Source organism: Ranitomeya variabilis, chromosome 6 (genome assembly GCF_051348905.1).
Source record: "Ranitomeya variabilis isolate aRanVar5 chromosome 6, aRanVar5.hap1, whole genome shotgun sequence".
Classification (NCBI taxonomy): domain Eukaryota; kingdom Metazoa; phylum Chordata; class Amphibia; order Anura; family Dendrobatidae; genus Ranitomeya; species Ranitomeya variabilis.
In genome coordinates this window covers 466113351-466135190 of record NC_135237.1, presented here as the reverse complement: position 1 = coordinate 466135190, position 21840 = coordinate 466113351, and positions in this window count along the sequence as shown.

The following is a 21840-nucleotide window of genomic DNA, read 5'->3' as shown; positions in this document are numbered from 1 at the left end:
CAGCGAATTCCTAAAAAATAGACACAAGTTTGATTAGGTGATCTCTGCTAAATAGCCATCATTTTCTTAAATTATATGTTTAAATATAATGGCATATCTGATATCATGCAGTTAAAATTAAGCTGAAAAAGTGTTGATTTTGTAGCACAAATATTATTTCTCCATTTGCTTTTAGCTAGTATACTATTTGTATAGATTCATGTACTTCTACAATACATTTAATTAATTTGTGTTTGCCTGTAGAAAACACAATAAACTAATGTGTCTCATGTTAGAGGATTTAGCTTTTAGACCCCAAGCTACAATCTGATAGAAATAGAAAACGCATCATGACTATCACTGATGCTATGAAGTATGTCAAGGCTTTGTGTGAGGTTATATAAGCATTTGTCCTTGTGCAGTTAATGGATACTACATCCTAGATGCAAGTACGTATTGTTTTGGAAAAGACTAAAATTGTCTCATAAAGTAACTGTTAGGCACCACATGTATTGTTATGTAGCAGCTGTAATGCATTCCTTTTTTTAGTAGTGTAGAACTAGCTTTAAAGGGAAGCTCTCATGAGAAATTGTTTACATCATGATTTTCTACAAAATGTATTCTTTTGGAAATGTTTGACAATATTTTGTTTTATATAAATATGAAAATAGCAATCCTGCAATTTTCACACTGGATACTAGAGTTGTTTTTCAACTTTAACTTCTTGTTCTTTCAGAAAACATCACATAGGCATAGCCATGGCTGCCACTAGGAATTTTGGTGCCCCATACTGGCAACATTTTCTGGGCCCCCTTGAGACTCTGCCCAGGCTCCACCCCAGCCCTGCATCCACCCCTCGAACTGTCCACAGTCCCACCGCTCTCTTTTGGAAAAACTCCACTTTTATCCAATCACACATTAACAGTTCCCATCACCATATCACACATATAGCCAGCAGCTTTTGTTTTGGCCAAAAGATTTTTTAAGCCGCCACCACGACAAGCTAGACTCTTTTGGCTGAGCGCTACTCTACTCTAACCTATTAATCGTTTGTTAAAATATCTAATACAATTTAGATATATTTTTATTTATTTTTCAATTTTTAAACTGACCAATAATATCACATACAGGGGACAAATACCACCGCACCATGATCAGACACCATATTACCACCACATAGCGACTTATAATACCACATACAAGGAACTAATACCACCACACTATGTCCAGACCACATATTACAACTACAGTGCCCAAATAATATCACATACAAGGGACAAATACCACTGCACCATGCCCAGACCACAAATTACCACCACATGGTGACCAATAATACCACATACAAGGAACAATTACCGCCACACCATGACCAGACCACATATTTCCACCACAAAATGACCTATAATACCATATACAAGGAACAAATACCACCACACCATAACCAGACAACATATTACCACCACATAGTGACTGAAGATACTACAATACTGATCAGTAATAAAAAAAACACAATAATAATATAACCATAAGTGCCATTATATACAGGAGATCTGTACTTAGTATGGAGTGTCTTTGTACAGGTAATACAGTGATCACCGGTGACATTATACACAGGAGCTCTGTGTATAGTGTCAGTGTACAAGTAATACAGTGATCAACGGTGACATTATACGCAGGACCTCTGTATATAGTGTATAGTGTAAATGTAATACAGTTATCACAGTGGTGACATTGTACACAGGACTTTTGTATATAGTACACAGTGTATAGTGTCAGTCTACAGGTAAAACACTGACTCACCAGTGATGTCTTTAGATGAAGTCCTTCATCTTCTCTTTTCATCTTCATTCATAACAGACCGCCTTCACTTCTTCCAGCCAGGGCTCATCTCTGAAGGAAATAACACAGTTATCTAGAGCACTGCTTGCAGAACACATTACTTATTTTGTTCCCAAATTCTAAACTACACCAGATGAAGAAAAAAGGCAACAGTGTTGCTCTGCACAGTAACAGGACCACCTCCCCCATTTAAAACAGTAGCCTCAAAAATAAAATAAATACATCACTGCAGTAATAATATCCCTTAATTAGCCCCTATGGTAATAATGTCTCCCATCCTGGCCCCCCGTGTGTCTCATTCCTGGCTCCAGCCATATCTTCTCCCATCCTGCCCCATCTGCCCTATGATCCTGACCCATCTGTCTCCATTGTATCCATCCTACCCCATTATCCTGCACCATGTGTCTGCATCTAGCCTCATGATCCTGCCCCATCTGTCTCCACCCTGCCCTGTGATCCGCCCCATCTGTTTCCAACCTGCCGCATGATCCTGCACCATGTCTCCATCCTGCCCCATATTCCTGCCCCATCTGTCTCCATCCTGCACCATGTTTCCATCCTGCCCCCTGTGTCTCCATCCTGCCTCATCTGTTTCCAACCTGCCCCATGATCCTGCACCATGTCTCCATCCTGCCCCATATTCCTGCCCCATCTGTCTCCATCCTGCCCATGTGTCTCCATCCTGCCTTTGGTGTCTCCATCCTGCCCCATTTCCATTCTGCCCCCATGTCTCCATTCTGCCCCAGTGTCTCCATTCTGCCTCCTGTCTCCCATCCTGCCCCCGTGTCTCCCATCCAGCCCCGTGTCTCCCATCCTGCCCCTGTGTCACCATCCTGCCCCCTTGTCTCCATCTTGCCCCTGTGTCTCCATTCTGCCCCATGTCTCCATCCTGCCCCGTGTCTCCAATCCTGCCCCCTGTCTCCATTTTGCCCCTTGTCTCCATCCTGCCCTCTTGTCTCCATTCTGCCCCTTGTCTCCAATCCTGCCCCCTGTCTCCATCCTGCCCCCTTGTCTCCATTTTGCCCTGAGTCTCCATTCTGCTCCTTGTATGCATTCTGCCCCTTGTCTCCATTTGGCCCCCATGTCTCCAATCCTGCCTCCATGTCTCCATTCTGCCCCTTGTCTCCATTTTGCCCCGTGTCTCCAATCCTGCCCCCTGTCTCCATACTGCCCCATATTCCTGCCCCATCTGTCTCCATCCTGCCCTGTGTCTCCATCCTGCTTCCTGTGTCTCTATCCTGCCCATGTCTCTATCCTGCCCATGTCTCCATCCTGCCCCGTGTCTCCATCCTGCCCTGTGTCTCCAATCCTGCCCCGTGTCTCCAATCCTGCCCCATGTCTCCAATCTTGCCCCATGTCTCCAATCTTGCCCCAGTGTCTCCATCCTGCCCCGTGTCTATATTTTTGCCCTTTGTCTCCATTCTGCCCTTCGTATCTCCATCCTGCCCTCGTGTCTCCATTCTGCTCCTTGTCTCCATCCTTCCTCGTGTCTCCATTCTGCCCTGTTTCTCCATCCTGCCCTGTGTCTCCAATCCTGCCCCCATGTCTCCATCCTGCCCCGTGTCTCCATTCTGCCCCCATGTCTCCATCCTGCACATTGTGTCCATTCTGCCCCTTGTCTCCATCCTGTCCCTTATCTCCCATCCTGCCCCCGTGTCTCCCATCCAGCCCCGTGTCTCCCATCCTGCCCCTGTGTCTCCATTCTGCCCCATGTCTCCATCCTGCCCGTGTCTCCAATCCTGCCCCCTGTCTCCATTTTGCCCCTTGTCTCCATCCTGCCCTCTTGTCTCCATTCTGCCCCTTGTCTCCAATCCTGCCCCCTGTCTCCATCCTGCCCCCTTGTCTCCATTCTGCCCTGAGTCTCCATTCTGCCCCTTGTCTCCATTCTGCCCCCGTGTCTTCAATCCTGCCTCCGTGACTCCATCCTGACCCCTTGTCTCCATTCTGCCCCTTGTCTCCATTTTGCCCCTTGTCTCCAATCCTACCCCCTGTCTCCATACTGCCCCATATTCCTGCCCCGTCTGTCTCCATCCTGTCCCATGTCTCCATCCTGCCCTCTGTGTCTCCATCCTGAACCATGTCTCCAATCCTGTCCCGTGTCTCCAATCTTGCCCTGTATCTCCATCCTGCCCCCCTGTCTCCATTCTGCCCCCTTGTCTCCATTTTGCCCTGAGTCTCCATTCTGCTCCTTGTATGCATTCTGCCCCTTGTCTCCATTCGGCCCCCGTGTCTCCAATCCTGCCTCCATGTCTCCATTCTGCCCCTTGTCTCCATTTTGCCCCGTGTCTCCAATCCTGCCCCCTGTCTCCATACTGCCCCATATTCCTGCCCCATCTGTCTCCATCCTGCCCTGTGTCTCCATCCTGCTTCCTGTGTCTCTATCCTGCCCATGTCTCTATCCTGCCCATGTCTCCATCCTGCCCCATGTCTCCATCCTGCCCCGTGTCTCCAATCCTGCCCCGTGTCTCCAATCCTGCCCCATGTCTCCAATCTTGCCCCATGTCTCCAATCTTGCCCCAGTGTCTCCATCCTGCCCCGTGTCTATATTTTGCCCTTTGTCTCCATTCTGCCCTTCGTATCTCCATCCTGCCCTCGTGTCTCCATTCTGCTCCTTGTCTCCATCCTTCCTCGTGTCTCCATTCTGCCCTGTTTCTCCATCCTGCCCTGTGTCTCCAACCCTGCCCCCATGTCTCCATCCTGCCCCGTGTCTCCATTCTGCCTCCATGTCTCCATCCTGCACATTGTGTCCATTCTACCCCTTGTCTCCATCCTGTCCCTTGTTTCTCCATCCTGCCCCTGTGTCTCCATCCTGCCCCCTTGTCTCTATCCTGCCCCTGTGTCTCCATTCTGCCCCATGTCTCCATCCTGCCCCGTGTCTCCAATCCTGCCCCCTGTCTCCATTTTGCCCCTTGTCTCCATCCTGCCCTCTTGCCTCCATTCTGCCCCTTGTCTCCAATCCTGCCCCCTGTCTCCATCCTGCCCCCTTGTCTCCATTCTGCCCTGAGTCTCCATTCTGCCCCTTGTCTCCATTCTGCCCCCGTGTCTTCAATCCTGCCTCCGTGACTCCATCCTGACCCCTTGTCTCCATTCTGCCCCTTGTCTCCATTTTGCCCCTTGTCTCCAATCCTACCCCCTGTCTCCATACTGCCCCATATTCCTGCCCAGTCTGTCTCCATCCTGTCCCATGTCTCCATCCTGCCCTCTGTGTCTCCATCCTGGACCATGTCTCCAATCCTGTCCCGTGTCTCCAATCTTGCCCTGTGTCTCCATCCTGCCCCCCTGTCTCCATTCTGCCCCTTGTCTCCATTCTGCCCTGTGTCTCCAATCCTGCCCCATCCCCATCTTGCCCCATATTCCTGCCCCATCTGTCTCCATCCTGCCCTGCATCTCCATCCTGCCCCTTGTGTCTCTATCCTGCCCGTGTCTCCATCCAGCCCATGTCTCCATCCTGCCCCCTGTGTCTCCATCCTGCCCCGTGTCTCCAATCCTGCCCCATGTCTCCAATCCTGCCCTGTGTCTCCAATCTTGCCCCATGTCTCCAATCTTGCCCCAGTGTCTCCATCCTGCCCCGTGTTGTATTTTGCACTTTGTCTCCATTCTGCCCTTCGTATCTCCATCCTGCCCTCATGTCTCCATTCTGCCCCTTGTCTCCATCCTTCCTCGTGTCTCCATTCTGCCCCGTTTCTCCATCCTGCCCTGTGTCTCCATCCTGCCCCTGTGTCTCCAATCCTGCCCCCATGTCTCCATCCTGTCCCGTGTCTCCATTCTGCCCCCATGTCTCCATCCTGCACATTGTGTCCATTCTGCCCCTTGTCTCCATCCTGCCCCATGTCTCCATCATGCCCCCATGTCTCCATCCTGCACATTGCGTCCATTCTGCCCCTTGTCTCCATCCTGCCCCATGTCTCCATCATGCCCCTGTGTCTCCATTCTGCTCCTTATCTGCATTCTGTCCCTTGTCTCCATCCTTCCCCCTTGTCTCCATTCTGCCCCTTGTCTCCATTTTGCCCCGTGTCTCCAATCCTACCCCCTGTCCCCATCCTTCCCCATATTCATGCCCCATCTGTCTCCATCCTGCCCCCAGTGTCTCCATCCCACCCCGTGTCTCCAATCCTGCCCCCGTGTCTCCAATCTTGCCCTGTGTCTCCATCTTGTCCCTTTGTCTCCATTCTGCCCCTGTGTCTCCAATCCTGCCCCTTGTCTCCATTCTGCCCCATATTCCTGCCCCATCTGCCTCAATCCTGCCCCCTGTGTCTCCATCCTGCCTCCTGTGCCTCCATCCTGCCCCCTGTGTCTCCATCCTGCCTGTGTCCCATCCTGCCTCTTGCATCTCCATCCTGCCCCGTGCTTCCAATCCTGCCCCTGTGTCTCCAATCCTGCCCTGTGTCTCCCATCATGCCCCTGTGTCTCCATCCTGTCCCTTGTGTCCATTCTACCCCTTGTCTCCATCCTGTCCCTGTGTCTCCATCCTGCCCCTTGCCTCCATCCTGCCCCCTTGTCTCCATTTTTCCCCTTGTCTCCATTCTGCCCCTTGTCTCCATTCTGCCCCTTGTCTCCAATCCTGCCCCCTATCTCCATCCTGCCCCCTATCTCTGTCCTGCCCTGTCTCCATTTACTGACATCATTGTCATTGTCCCCATTGGGGCTCAGAATCTGCATTCCCTAACACAATATCTACAGTGAAGGAAATAATTGATCCTTTGCTGATTTTGTAAGTTTGCCCAATGACAAATGACATATTTTAACATTGAGAGATTTTGCATATAATTATCCAGGCTGCAGTACAGTATAGCTTTAAAAAACATTGGAGTAGCACAGAAGATGTGTGTGGGCATGTAGCGGCAGAGCTAGAGCAAGTGACAGTGGCAGCAACTGCACAGTATAAAATAGGACAGAACAAGAGATACAAAGGGGGAAATAAGTATTTGATCCCTTGCTGATTTGGTAAGTTTGCCCACTGACAAAGACGACAGTCTATAATTTTAAGGGTATGTTAATTTTAACATTGAGAGATAGAATATCAAAAATAAAATCCAGAAAATCACATTGTATAAATTATATAAATTTATTTGCATTTTGTAGTGAGAAATAAGTATTTCATCCCTTTGGTAAACAAGACTTAATACTTGATGGCAAAACACATGTTGGCAAGCACAGCAGTCAGACTTTTTTGCAGTTGATGATGAGGTTTGCGCACATGTCAGGAGGAATTTTGTTCCACTCCTCTTTGCAGATCAACTCTAAATCATTAAGATTTTGAGGCTGTCGCTTGGCAACTTGGAGCTTCAACTCCCTTCATAAGATTTCTATGGGATTAAGGTCTGGAGACTGGCTAGGCCACTCCATGACCTTAATGTGCTTCTTTTTTAGCCACTCCTTTGTTGATTTAGCTGTATGTTTTGGGTCATTGTCTTGCTGGAAGACTCAGCTACGACCTATTTTTAATGTCCTGGCAGAGGGAAGGAGGTTGTCACTTAGGATTTTATGGTACATGGCTCCATACATTCTTCCATTCATGCAGTGAAGTAGTCCTGTGCCCTTAGCAGAGAAACAACCCAGAACATAATGCTTTCACTTCCATGCTTGACAGTAGGGACTGTGTTCTTTGGGTCATAAGCAGGATTTCTCTTCCTCCAAACACGGCGAGTTGAGCTAATGCCAAAGACCTCGATTTTTGTCTCATCTGACCACAACACTTTCTCTGAATCACTCACAGAAGCATCCAGGTGTTCATTGGCAAACTTCAGATGGGCCTGCACATGTGCCTTCTTGAGCAGGGGGACATTGCGGACACTGCAGGATTTTAAATCTTTACGGCGTAATGTGTTACCAATGGTTTTCTTGGTGACTGTGGTCCCAGCTGCCTTGAGATCATTGACAATTTCCCATTGTCTACTTTTAGGCTGATTTCTCACCTTCCTCATGATCAAGGATACCCCATGAGGTGAGATTTTGCATGGTGCTCCAGATTGATGTCAGTTGACAGTCATTTTGTATTTCTTCCATTTTCTTACTATTGATCCAACAGTTATCTCCTTGTGACTCAAAATCTTACTTATGGTTTTTTAGCCAATTCCAGCTTTGTGCAGGTATATGATCTTGTCCCTGACATCCTTATAAAGCTCTTTGGTCTTGCCCATGTTGTAGAGGTTAGAGTCTGACTGATTGAGCCTGTGTACAGTAGTCTTATATAAAGTTGACTATGTAAGACAGCTGTCTTTAATGCAGGTAACGAGTTGATTAGGAGTGTCGTAGCTGTTTTCATTCTGACCCAAATATCAGCTGACAGATCACCAGTGAGTCCTAATTGTGGATTTACGCCCTTAGTTGACAAGCGCTTGGAGACAAAAGACACCTCACACGTATCCCGTGAGCAAGTCACTTTTATCTGATGTATAAAAAGCCAAAGCAATGTTTTATACCATTTACATCCAATGCATTTCAATGTAACTCATGTAGCCCCCACCAGCACCCAGGGTCATATTCTATTTACCATAGCTCAGAACATATTGTAACTGACTATTGAGAACATACATGATAAGAAGTGTAGTCTCCTTGGAGAGGAGACCATCAGACTACTGAGTCAACAGATTCTAGTAATTCTAACACTTAAAGGTAAAAGGCACTTAAAGGCAAGGCAGTTAAAGGCAAACTATTAACCCTTCTATAACAATTTCCCCCTTTTGTAAATGGTATAACCTCTGCTACGGGGTCCGCTGATGTCCACAAAGGAGCTACTGTCTCATGGGTCTAGTACCCACAAGGGGACTTCCTACCTGCTTCGCCCATCCACCCTCAATGTGGACACTCAACTTCCCCATCAGCAGTGGCCATACGGGGCCTATGATATACTACAGAAGGTTCAGCCTTAGATAATACATATATTAGCGCTTTTACGGCTACATAAAACAATAAGCAAAGCAACAAAATTTGCATACATGTCTGAAAAATACCAAAAATAATCCATCCTGCTAGGCCGCTAAGCCAATCGGCTGGATTTAAAAAGAAGTCTTTATATTGTATTAAAACCTACAAAGTGGTCACCGTAGCTACTTGGGACCGTACCCCTGAAGCTAGATACATAAAACCGAAAAACAGTTCCCGATTGGGTCTGAGCAGAGTAATAAATAATATACAAAGAAATTAATAAATAAGAATAATTATATATAATTACTCAGAAATACCAATAAGGAAAAAAGACGGGGTATAATTAAACATATATAATTTTATTGCATAAATATCAAGTATGTTTTACAGACAAACAGGTAATACGGTACATAGACAGCTGAAGAGAGTCGGCAACATAAGAATAGATAAATGCCGATCAGAGAAAAAAACGAAGCCGAGGACGGTGAAACGCGCGTCGAGGCTTCTGCGTGGCTCACCGGCGTTCCAGCATATAGCTAGCACCATGTCTGAAGGTAAATGATCTGTGCAAATTGCTTTATTCATCGCTTATTCCATTGCACGTTCACTACAGGTTACCCTATAGTACCTTATCTAGTGGCCCTTAGGTCTATTATGCTAGCTGGGCTAGCTGTACTTGGGTTTTTGTGACTGGATATTTACCATTGTTACTCTTATTTACATGAGGACTTTATTTTTCTATTTACTCCTGACGGCAGACGTGCATATGTGCAGTGCTCTAGGTGCATACATAGGTTTTTCCTGCACCTTATGCTGTTATGCCGGTGGTCACGCAGTTTTTTCCTTTTTTTCTCTGATCGGCATTTATCTATTCTTATGTTGCCGACTCTCTTCAGCTGTCTATGTACCGTATTACCTGTTTGTCTGTAAAACATACTTGATATTTATGCTTTATATTGTATTAGTCTTATTAAGAGCCTTAAGGAACCAAGAAAATCTGAGTCCAAGTCTCATTGGGTATGCTGTGTGGTGTTAATACCTTCCTTGGCTCCAGGGGTAAAGGCTAAGTACAGCATAGCCCTTACAAATACTGGGCTGTGTATACAGATCTAACAGTCCAGCAGGTTTGTCCTTCCGCGTCTTTTATAAGAAAACCATGATGTTAAGTAAGTTGCTGTCCTTGTCAACATTTAAAAGTTTATCCAGTGTCTCTGTAAGGTGCAGACATCCTACCACTACCAGCAAGGTGATTAAAACAACAGTCTTTCTGCTAGTGAAAAGATCTTTTTGTAGTGACTGGCATGGATCCAGGTGGTCGTTCCCTCAAGTGAATGTGGTCAACTGGACTTTACAACGGGCCGTCAAACCGTGGATATAGGCTCCTTCTCGCGTGTCTGTGTATGACCACCCAATCACCTGGATTCAGCAGATGTGCGTCCGCACTGGCATTAAGATCTGGAATGGATGAAAACACATGTTTATGCACCACAATAAGTCTTTTCTGCAGGCCTGGACAATAGCACCGTGTTGCATTTGTAGCACCTGTGGGAAGTACAGACCAGTCTCTGGCAAACTACTAAACAGGACTTCAAAAGGGGACAAGCTTGTCTTTCTATTTGGAGTGTGTCTGACTAGAAAGAGTGCAAGAGACAAGCACTTTACCCCGCTCTTTCCTGTGTCTGCCATGGCTTCTGAATTTTCAGTTTAAGTGTCCCATTTAGTGTTTCCATTTTCCCACTACTTTGTTGTCTATATGGTGCATGATATGCTTGCTGTACTCCCAGGGCCTGCAAGTGTGTACCCCTATCGCTCTTTGTGGTTTCTGGGACACCATACCTGCAGATCAGTTCTTTCATTAGGTTGTCTGCAGTCGCTTTAGTATTTGCACATTTTACCAGATAGGCTTCCAGCCAACCAGAGAAGAGATCTACACATAATAGGACATTTTTCACACACTCCTACCTTGGGTAGCTGTATGTAGCCCGTCTGCAGTCTCTGAAACGGGTAGAGAGGCCTGGGTGTCGCTTTCTTAGGGACTTTTACTGTTTTACCAGGGTTGTGCTGTGCACAGATGAGGCATGACCGTACGAGCTTTGCTGCTGCGAAACTGAAACCAGGAGCGAACCAGAAGGCATCTACCATGGACACATGTGACATTTTGAGGTGTGAGTGGGGCCAGGTGTTGCTTGCGCCATTATTAGGAACAGGGACTTTGGTATATACAATTTATCCTTATTCTCCCAAAACTCTTTTTGAGTTCAGCTCAGCTCCCATTCTCCCCCGTGTTCCTTCTCTGTTTGGGCAGCTGGAGGGATTTCAGGACATCTAGGCTCAGTGTGGCTGGAATACGCTGACTCTCCGCCACCGTCCACTGCTCCCTAGGCCGCCTTGCTGCTACTTTAGCAGCCTCGTCCGCCCTTCTGTTGCCCTGTACCTCCACAGAGTCACCGTCCGTGTGTGCTGTTACCTTGACGATGCCAACCTGGACTGGTAACGTCAATGCCTCCACTAATTGTTTCACCAGCTCTGTATTTTTAATGGGCTTACCGGCTGATGTAAGAAACGTTCTGCTTCTCCAGACAGGGCAATAATCATGGGATATTCCCCATGCACAATTCGAATCTTGTGTAAATATTAGCGACTTTACCTGCAGCAGCTCTACACGCCTCAGTGAGCGCCTTCAACTCTGCCTCCTGCACCAACATGTGTGGAGGGAGTGGTTCAACTCGGATTACCTCATGTGAGGATACTGCTGTATGTCCAGTGTAGAATCGCCCATCCTGGTGGTATCTGGAGCCATCTACAAAAATAAAACTTCAAAATATGCATTAGGAACAGGTTTTGTTTTGTTTTTTGTTTTTTTTTCTTTCATGAACATATGTAAAACATACTGTCTCCTGACTCATCAGTTCCTATGCAGTCATGTTTGTGCGTCATGTCAACGTACCAGTGTACTTTTTTTTTCTTTTTTTTTTTTTTTTCCTAATGCTGTCACCAATTCCCCCTTTTCTGAATCCACAGGCAGATGAGTGGCTGGATTCAGAACACTATGTCTTTTGAGGGTGACGTATTCAGGAATTAGTATTAGAACACATTCGAGTCTGATCTGTCTATTCATAGACAGGTGTTTTGGTTGAACTTGTACAAGTATGGCATTAATGTCATGTGGGGAACAAATTGTCAAAAGAAAAAAAGTCAGTATGAGCTCACATGCCTAACAGTATTACAGGAGCTCTTACAACACGGACACACGTAGGAGACCCTCTAATCACTGGGTCTAATTGTGCTGAGTAGTAAGCTATTGGTCTCTGTTTCTCTCCATGCTGTTGTGTCAGTACTGCGGTAGCATGTCCTCCCTGCTCTGTTCAAAATAAGGAAAAATGGCTGATCATAGTTTGGAATGCCTAAGGCCGGGGCTGGCACAATGAGCAGCTTCAGAGAATCAATTGCTTCTTGAGTGAGATTGTAGGGGTTTGATGACAACCTGTCATAGAGTGGTTGCATCATTTGTGAAGCAGACCTTATCCAAGGCCTACAGTAGGTCACCAAACCTAGGAAAATGCGTAGATGCTGGCGTGACCTGGGTAAAGGGAGATTTTGTATTGCCTGTTTTCTGTCTTCAGTCAGGTGTCTTGTACCTTCCGCAATACAATGTCCCTAAAAATGTCACCTTTTGTTTGCAATACTGTAATTTGTCACGGGAGACCTTGCAACCCTTCTCTGCCAAAAAACAGCAAGGAAACTGTAGCTTCCTTGCAGGACGTCTGGTCCGGGCAGCAGAGCAAGAGGTCATCCACGTACTGCAATAGTACAGTCTGTGGATGAGGTGGTTGCCACTGCTTCAAGAATCCCTGCCATCGCTGTTGGATAGATGGTTGGGGAGTTCTTTCCCCCTTTTGGGAGGACCGTCCAACAGTATTTGTTTACCTTCGTAAGTAAAAAAAAAAAAGAAAAGATACTGACAGTCAGAGTGCAGGGGTACAGAGAAGAATGCATTTGCCAAATTAATGACTGTGAAACATTTTGTGACCGTACGGTGTGTGTATTAGGGACAATTGAGATTGCACTCACTGTAACATCATTAATGGCCTGTAAGTCCTGAACTATTCTGTGTCAGGGGAACCCTTGGGACATTGATTTGACTAGACTCAAGGGGGTGTTGCTTTAACTGGAGAGTAGTGGTTCCTTCTTTTAATTTAATCATGACAGGGGGAATGGGAAGCCGACCCACATCAGATTTTCCCCTTGCACAAACAGTGTCTGGTACCTGACTCTTTTCCCTGTCCTCAGACATTCTGGTGTCAGGCGTTACTTTCACTACTCTTGCCATATACACCAGTTCTGCAATATTACACAAGTGTTTATATAAATCACACATTAATGTCCAAATACCATTTATACCAGCATTTGATTGGGTAGAGTACCTCTCAAGAAAACTAAATTTGATTCACAAAATATGTTACCAAAAGAAAATTATATATATGAAAATATATATTTATGAAAGATACTGAGTCATAAAATGGGAGAGCACAATGCCATAGGCCACAGCAAAGCACAAGCTTATTTTAAGAAGGTAGTAGCGCTATGTAAATCCATAACTAACAGTTCCAAATATAAAAAGAAGGGATTTGAAAACTACCAAATATCAATACCAGTTGCTTGCGATAAGGTATAGGAAGTGGAAAAGACAAACAGTGATTATGGGTTGAGCCAATATAATGAATGGCTAAAAAACTATATATCATATGAAGACAACCTAGAAATACATGGTAACTATACCATCTTGTGTAAGGAAACTACTAAACTGGTAAATGAATGAAATTAAGTGTAACTATAATAGGGCATGATTTACCTGTGGTATAATGTGCATGTGGAAGACCCTGGCGTCTCTCTGCACCAAGTGTTTATATGAAAGGGGACTTGTGACTGTAATACCCTCAGGAGAGTACTGTATGATGGCCTAGCCAGCACTCAACTCTGCTCCCAGCAAATCCATAGGGGTATTGTCACTGACAATAAGTTTGTAAGCAGCTCTTCTAAGCACGGTCTCGTGATTCTAGTCTTATTTGTTTAGTCATAGGGGCTTCAGTCGCTTGTCCCTCTACACTCACGTATTCCACAGTCTCGTCAGTAATCATGTCTGGCATTATCAAGTCTTTGTGTACCACAGTTCTGGCTGCCCCGGTGTCAATCAAGAATTCTCTCTCCTTCCCTCCCGGCATTGGTATGGTGGCCATCAAGGCTGGACCTGGTCCAGAGGGGACAAGAACAGGGCACACATTTGTCACTGGGTTGTCAGTTTCCTAGTCTGGAGGTGAAGAAGGTGGAAGATTGGTCTGAGTGTCCATTTTCTCCACAATTCCAGCACTTTACTGTTTCTAAGTCCTTAGGTCCCTTACTGCGTCTCTACTGTTTTCCTTGTACTCCAGCATACATGACAAGTCGTCTTATTGTCCTAGTTTGTTCAGCTCCTTTAGCAACTTTCAGGAGATCTTTTGGATCTACATTTCTCCATTCAGGTCTGGCTCTCTGTACTGCGTCTCGTAAGTCTTTGGTCATACTGTTAATGAATGTATTTACCAATACTTTAACATCAAGTGGGTTTATGGGACTGTACCCCATGTCCGCCCATTTCAGCTGTAACTGTCCAAAGTACATCTCTACACTCTCTCCTTTTGTCACATCTGTATGTGTCTTAATTATGTGTCCTAGCAAGTCACCTGCTTTTGTGTTCACTAACTACCTAGGCCTGCCCAGGTGCACTTATACGTCCATCATATTGTCTTTATCTGAAAAATGGGAAAGGTTGGTTCTTAGGGTCAGCCAATTGTTTTTAGCATAACTAGCTAGTCAGAGAGCCTCCAGGGATATTACTCCTGTATCTGTTTTACCCTACCTGATGTGGTTGGTTCTCTGGTGGTGGGGTGACTAGATGACCGGTTGGGGGTGACATGACATGCTGGTCTACAGCTCCTTCCCAAAAGGATTACTGTCAGCCTACTCCCAAAAGTTAATGTCCCCACTATCCACCAACCACAATGCATTTCAATGTAACTCATGTAGCCGTCACCAGCACCCAGGGTCATATTCTATTTACCATAGCTCAGAACATATTGTAACTGACTATTGAGAACATACATGATAAGAAGTGTAGTCTCCTTGGAGAGGAGACCATCAGACTACTGAGTCAACAGATTCTAGTAATTCTAACACTTAAAGGTAAAAGGCACTTAAAGGCAAGGCAGTTAAAGGCAAACTATTAACCCTTCTATAACAGGAGCATCTAACTGGTCTGTAGGAGCCAGAACTCTTAAAGGTTGGAAGGGAATCAAATACTTATTTCTCACTGCAAAACGCAAATAAATGTATATAATTTATACAATGTGATTTTCTGGATTTTATTTTTGATATTAATATACTCTTAAAATTATTGATTGTTCATGTCTTTTTCAGTTGGCAAATTTACAAAATCATCAAGAGATCAAATACTTATTTCCTTCACTGTATGTATTGGGGGTTAAGGAGAGCTAACAATTGACTGAGTGAGCTTTTGATAAACAGTGACCACCCACCACCAAAAACTTACATGCATTTTCCAGGAAACAATTTGCCAGTGTGATGCGAGTTACTATAGTAAATATTAATCCCAGAAATGGAGAGGACAACAATAACAGATAGCAAAATATATACTACTTACAGAATAAGTAAAGGGAGGTCAAACAATCTGAGGTCAGGTCCGGGAAATGATGCAGTATAACAAGGGGAAGTCAGAGATGAAATCGAATTCACAAGCCAAGGTCAGGAAAACCAGAAAGGCAAGACAGTTTACAGGTAGCAGACACAAGAGAAGTCTGGTCACAAGCAAAGAGTCTTGGATCGCCCCCACGTAAGGGCAATGAGTTACTCAGCACTGGGTCCTTCGGATTGGGAAATGTCACGGTGGCCCGACCCGGTCCGTGGCCCTTTCAGGGACGTCCAATAAAAGGGATAAAGAGTTTTTATGGTTTTGGGAAAGGTCTTTAAAGGGGAAGCTCATGATGCCACCTGTGGTATTCGGTCAGGGTGACCGACACTGCTTAGGGGTCCGCTGGGGTGATGTTATGGCAGCAAGATGGTATACCTTCCCACAGGTGAAGTGTATCCCCAGGGCTTCCCAGAAGTGTAGGTGGTGATGGTGGATGATGTAAGGAGCAGTGAAGAACGAGGACACAAGGTTGAAGTCTCTTTACCTTTTACTGAGGGCCTCGGCATCCGCAGTCCAGGGCACCGGATCACAGGGTAGGCAGAGTCCAGTCGGTCTGAAGGCAAATCCAGAGTCCCCTTATCCAGGTGAAATTCAATAGCCTTCCTATGCGCACAGTAACACAGTAGGTCCTCATTTGCTTAAGCTCTAATAAGGTCTTCACTGTTATTACTCCTCTCACTGTTCCCCGTGGTCGGATAGAACAAAACACGTATGACTGATGGCGTGAGGCTTTTTATAGGGACCCTAGAGACGCCCCAGCCCCCAAAAGTTGCCACTGTGTCTCCTGTGTATAAAGGTCGGGCAGCCAACTTGGAATTGACTGTCCTGCCGGTCTCTGGAGCAAGGCTTAGAGACGGTTGCTCCCTCGGTGTTCCGGCCACCGGCTTCACGCCTCAGAAGGAGGCAGCCTTTACAGGGCAGAACTCCCTCTGGTGTTTTCTCCTTGTGCTATGACTTCGTTTCTCACTCACTGCAATGCACTTCCTTTCAATGTCTCTTTCCTAGGATGCTGCCGCACGTGGGGCAGGCGCAGCTCCGTGGACCCTCGTCCTCCTCAGACCGCAGTCTGGATCTGGCTGGAACCCACTCCAGCCAGCTTCTCCCAGCTCGGTTGGGTTCTGTCTCACTTCCTAACCAACCCACCAGTTTTACCTATAAGTGAGGAGTGGCCTAGTAGATAGAAACTTTGCTCCCCCTTGTGGCTGGAGTGGGAAGTGTGTTGTGTGTGGTTGTGATACCTGGACAGAAGATCTCCTTTATTGCCTTCAGACGTAATATCACTCCCCCCTAGAGGAGAATAATATTACTGCAGCAACTAAGACCCTGGAGCGCTGCACTCTAAGTCCAGGAAGGGAATAAAGTCAGGCTGGCTCAGGCACACAGCACAGAGGGATCAGTCTTACACAGGCAGCAGCAAGTGTATGATTGACACTGGATGGAGGAGCTAGCATGCTTAAGTAGAAGACTAATTAAGGAAAGTGAACACAGATGATTGCAGCACAGACCCAGCACAACCAAATCAGACTGACAGCCCCTACACAAAGTAACATCAAACAGGAACAGAGTGAAGACAGCCAGTCAATATGACTGATTGCAGTGTGACCGAATCCACAGGCATTTTTCGCTGATTTCCTCAGCTGTTTATTATATTTCTCTACCAACGACTAAGGACTATACACATAGCTATCACTTTATATATTCATACTTAGTGATGGACAACAAACCCATGGATGCGCGTATCGAACGGGTTCGGCTGAATATCTAAACTAAGGTCAGTTCGGGTAACACCGAAGGTCACAGCTGCTGGCTCATGCGGTCTTCTCACAGCATGGGAACTGCAGCTCTCTGACCGGTCGCAATGATCTTACCACCAATCAGAGCTGCTGGTGTTTCTCGTTCGGTACGGACCCCGAACTTTACTTCGGGTTCACCCATCTCTATTCCTAATCTACTGTATGTACCACTGACATCTCTCTAGTTATATTATTTTCTTTTTTTCTACATGACTGTAGTTCTGGGGGTTATTTTGCACAATCATTATAATAAAACAACTTTCTTCTATTGTTCCATTTATAATTTTATTATATAATTAACAAATGCGCACTAATTATTTACTTTTATCAAATCATTTTCTATTCATTTCTCTAACCTTTGTCACCAAGTTCATCTCCATACTTTCAAGGACTACTTCAAAAAAGAACAATGGAACTAAAAACCATGTCTTCTATTGATAAGTACACAGCCAAGGAAATTGCTCTGGTCTCAATGATTCCTGAGAAGCCCTTTGTTTATTTCTTTTTAAGTTTTATCTCCTTGCATTAGAACTGTCCTATCTCTCCTTTGGGATTTTGACTTAATCAGTTTTCACTTTATTGTGTATTTTCCTTGGTAATAAAATAAATTTTACATTGACTTGGGTTTAGAGATACAAATGCAAGTAACATGTTGAAAGAAAAACACTTTAGAAATGAAAAAGATTCACTTTGGATATATTAAGTAATATACAAAGGAAAAGTATATGGATAAATAACAAATAAAACGAAGACAAAACTCAGTTAGCGGTCTAGTGTATTTAATACTTATTAATATATATGTTATTCTTTGGGTATTTTATATTTCCAGATGTCTATTAAACTAGTTAAATAAACACTAAACTAAAAAAATGTACAAAAAAAAAGAAAAAAAAACAATTTGTAATGGATAATTTTTTCTCTTAACTTTATTCTTTGCTGCGTATTGTCTTATATTACAATAAAACTGTCACATTATAAATATATTGTAGGATAGCCAGCTAGGACAGGTTAAATCCTAGCACTACAGGTAATAATTAGGTGCACCACAATAGCTATGTCTAGAACCAAGCCCTGATCACTGTGGGCAGTCAGCTGGAGGAGCTGAGCAGAGTGGATTGTGTTGGAGCTGCAGGGTCAAGCCAGAATCTCTTTGAAAGGAGACTGCAAAAGCCATGCACATCAAACTGCAAGCATCAACGGATGCTAGGAAAATAGTCATTTTGTGTGACAAAAAAGAGCCCACTGAACCTGGACAGGACCTGAATTGCCATCTGGGTGAGACCCATGTTACTGCATTGCTTTCACTGGAAAAGGACTGACTTTTTTTATTATGCATTTGCTGGTAAAAAGCTGTTTACAAAAATTCGGTACCTGTGTGCACTCCAGTGACTACTTGAGAGAGTACATCCTTACAATATATATACATATATATTTGTATATACAGTGGGTATGGAAAGTATTCAGACTCCTTTAAATTTTTCACTCTTTGTTTCATTGCAGACATTTAGTAAATTCAAAAAGTTCATTTTTTTTCTCATTAATGTACACTCTGCACCCCAGTGAACAGGCCTTGCATATTTATTAAAAAAAGAAAAACTAAAGTATCACATGGTCATAAGTATTCAACCCTTTGCGCAGACATTCATATTTAAGTCACATGCTGTCCATTTCCTTGTGATCCTCCTTGAGACAGTTCTACTTTTTCATTGGAGTCCAGCTGTGTTTAATTAAACTGATAGGACTTGATTTGGAAAGGCACACACCTGTCTATATAAGACCTCACAGCTCACAGTGTATGTCAGACCAAATGAGAATCATGAGGCTAAAGGAACTGGCCAAGGAGCTCAGAGAAAGAATTGTAGCAAAGCACAGATCTGGCCAAAGTTACAAAAGAATTTCTGCAGTACTCAAGGTTCCTAAGAGCACAGTGGCCTCCATAATCCTAAAATGGAAAAAGTTTAGGACCACCAGAAGTCTTCCTAGACCTGGCCGTCCAGCCAAACTGAGCAATTGTGGGAGAAGAGCCTTGGTGAGAGAGGTAAAGAAGAACATCAAGATCACTGTGGCTGAGCTCCAGAGATGCAGTAGGGAGATGAGAGAAAGTTCCACAAAGTCAGCTATCATCACATGCTCATCACCTGCCCAATGCAATCCCAACACTGAAACATGATGGTGGCAGCATCATGCTATGGAGATGTTTCAGCTGCAGGGACAGGATGACTGGTTGACATTGAAGAAATTTTGAATGTGGCCAAGTAAAGAGATATTTTGGATGAAAACCTCTTCCAGAATGCTCTGGACCTCAGACTTGGCCGAAGGTTAACCTTCTAACAAGACAATGACCCTAAGCACACAGCTAAAATAACAAAGGAGTGGCTTCAGAACAACACTGTGACCATTCTTGACTGGCCCAGCCAGAGCCCTGACCTAAACCCAAATGAGCGTCTCTAGAGAGACCGGAAAATGGCTGTCCACCAACTTTCACCATCCAACCTGACGGAACTGGAGAGAATCTGAAAAAAAAGAATAGCAGAGGATTCCCAAATCCAGGTGTGAAAAACATGGTGCATCATTCCCAAGAAGACTCATGGCTGTACTAGCTCAAAAAGGTGCTTCTACTCAATACTGAGCAAAGGGTCTTTATACCTATGATCATGTTATATTTCTGTTTTTCTTTTTTAATAAATTTGCAAAAATTTCTACATTTGTACATTTCCGTTTTTTTTCAATCAAGATGGGGTGCAGAGTGTACATTAATGAGAAAAAAATTAACTGTTTCGAATTTACCAAATGGCTGCAATGAAGCAAAGAGTGAAAAATGTAAGGGGGTCTGAATACTTTCCGTACCCACTGTACATATATATATATATATATATATATATATATATATATAAAAAAAAAAATGTCTGTGTGTGTCTCAGAAATTAATCTCTATATTGCTTCAGGGTATTGTGTTTATAGAAAACAACTTGCTGCAGCAGAAGCCTCACTATTTTGCCAGGTTACCAGATTTTTTGCCCAGATTATGGGTGTTAGGCTTCTCCTGGACACCAGTGACCAACTGAAGATGGAATTGATGGCAAGAGCTTAAACCCTGTGTTTTCTGCATGGTTTTCACAAGACTATCTGTTTTACGATTATGTAGAAATGGCTGCAAATCAACATTGAGGAGAACTAGATGTTTATTATGTAAACATTTATTTCTAGGTTAAGCGTTCCTTTAAAGAAAATGTCACCTTTCATTTTTTTTTATTCCACAGTGATTGTTTGAGATTTGCAGAAACAGCATCACTTTGGACCTGTTAACTTAATTTCTAATAGCTTCATTAGGAACAAGAGATTTTGTGCTTTTGTAGACCTCTAGGCTATAAATGTTTGATCAGTCAAATCCTAACCCAGCATTGATCAACAAACCTAACTGGTTGTGGTGCTAACTTATGAGCTACTTGCCATTCATTCAAATAGCCATACATGTGAATGTGCTAGTACTGTTGCCCATCTGCAGAAATCATGAATTATTTGACTATGAGGAAAGTAGAGTTGAGCAAAAAGATTTGCATGAGCCTGGTTCAATGGCCCTGTTGGTGGACCACGACTGACAAACTGGGGCACTGTGAACATCCTACTACGTGTGGCATCCCTGGTGCCTCTTCTGATAATTAGGTTCTGCATCACCTTTACATTGAAGCACAAGTCACGCATGATATCACAGGGGCCATCTAATCAGAAAAGGCATCAGGGATGCCACAGGTAAAAAAAGGATTGCAGTGCTCTGCTCTGGTGGCCATGGACTACTAAGGTGGCCACTTGACATGGATAATGCAAATTATTTTTGCTGAATTCTAGGAGCAAATATTGGTAAGGCTTCATTCTTAATTCAGTACTTGATCAGTATTTTTATATAGTTTCAAGTCAAAATCAGGAATGGTTTTTTAAAAAAAGTGAATACATTTTTCTATTAGATTATTTTGTATTTACTTGATCCAGTCTAAGTTTTACCTAAAAAAAAGAATACTGATCTATTTACTATTATTGTCTCTCAACGGAAACTATTTAAATTCCTATATACAAGACCTTTATATATTTCCATATTTATTTGTGAGCAACTCATCAAATGTTTCCATGTATTAGTGCAAGCTTAGAATTTAATAGCTTAGGATTTCAACCAAATACAGCAGACGAGCATTAGAATCATCAGCCAGTGCCAGCTGTCTCGTGCAGCTCAAGGCAATCAAGTAACAAGCACCTTAGGAATTTGTAACCAAAAGATCCATGAATTGACTTGGGAAAAATAATTATATCACAAATATTTCAAATTCCAACTCAAAGTTTTGTACCTTACATCATTCATTATTGTATCATCTCAGTATTACTTTTAGTGACAGATGTATTTATAGGGGCCAATATAAATTATGACTTTCTATATTAAGACAATAAGCAGTGTAAATCTTTAATATATAAAAATATTATTTTTTAAGACCATAATTTAATGTGCACAGAGTATGTGGGGGAGTGCCCATGGGCTATATGACTCTGGACTGTAGCAGTACAGCCTCTGGTGGCTCTCTCTTTGAAGTTAACTTTCTGGTGGAAAATACCCCTGTAAATATGAAATTT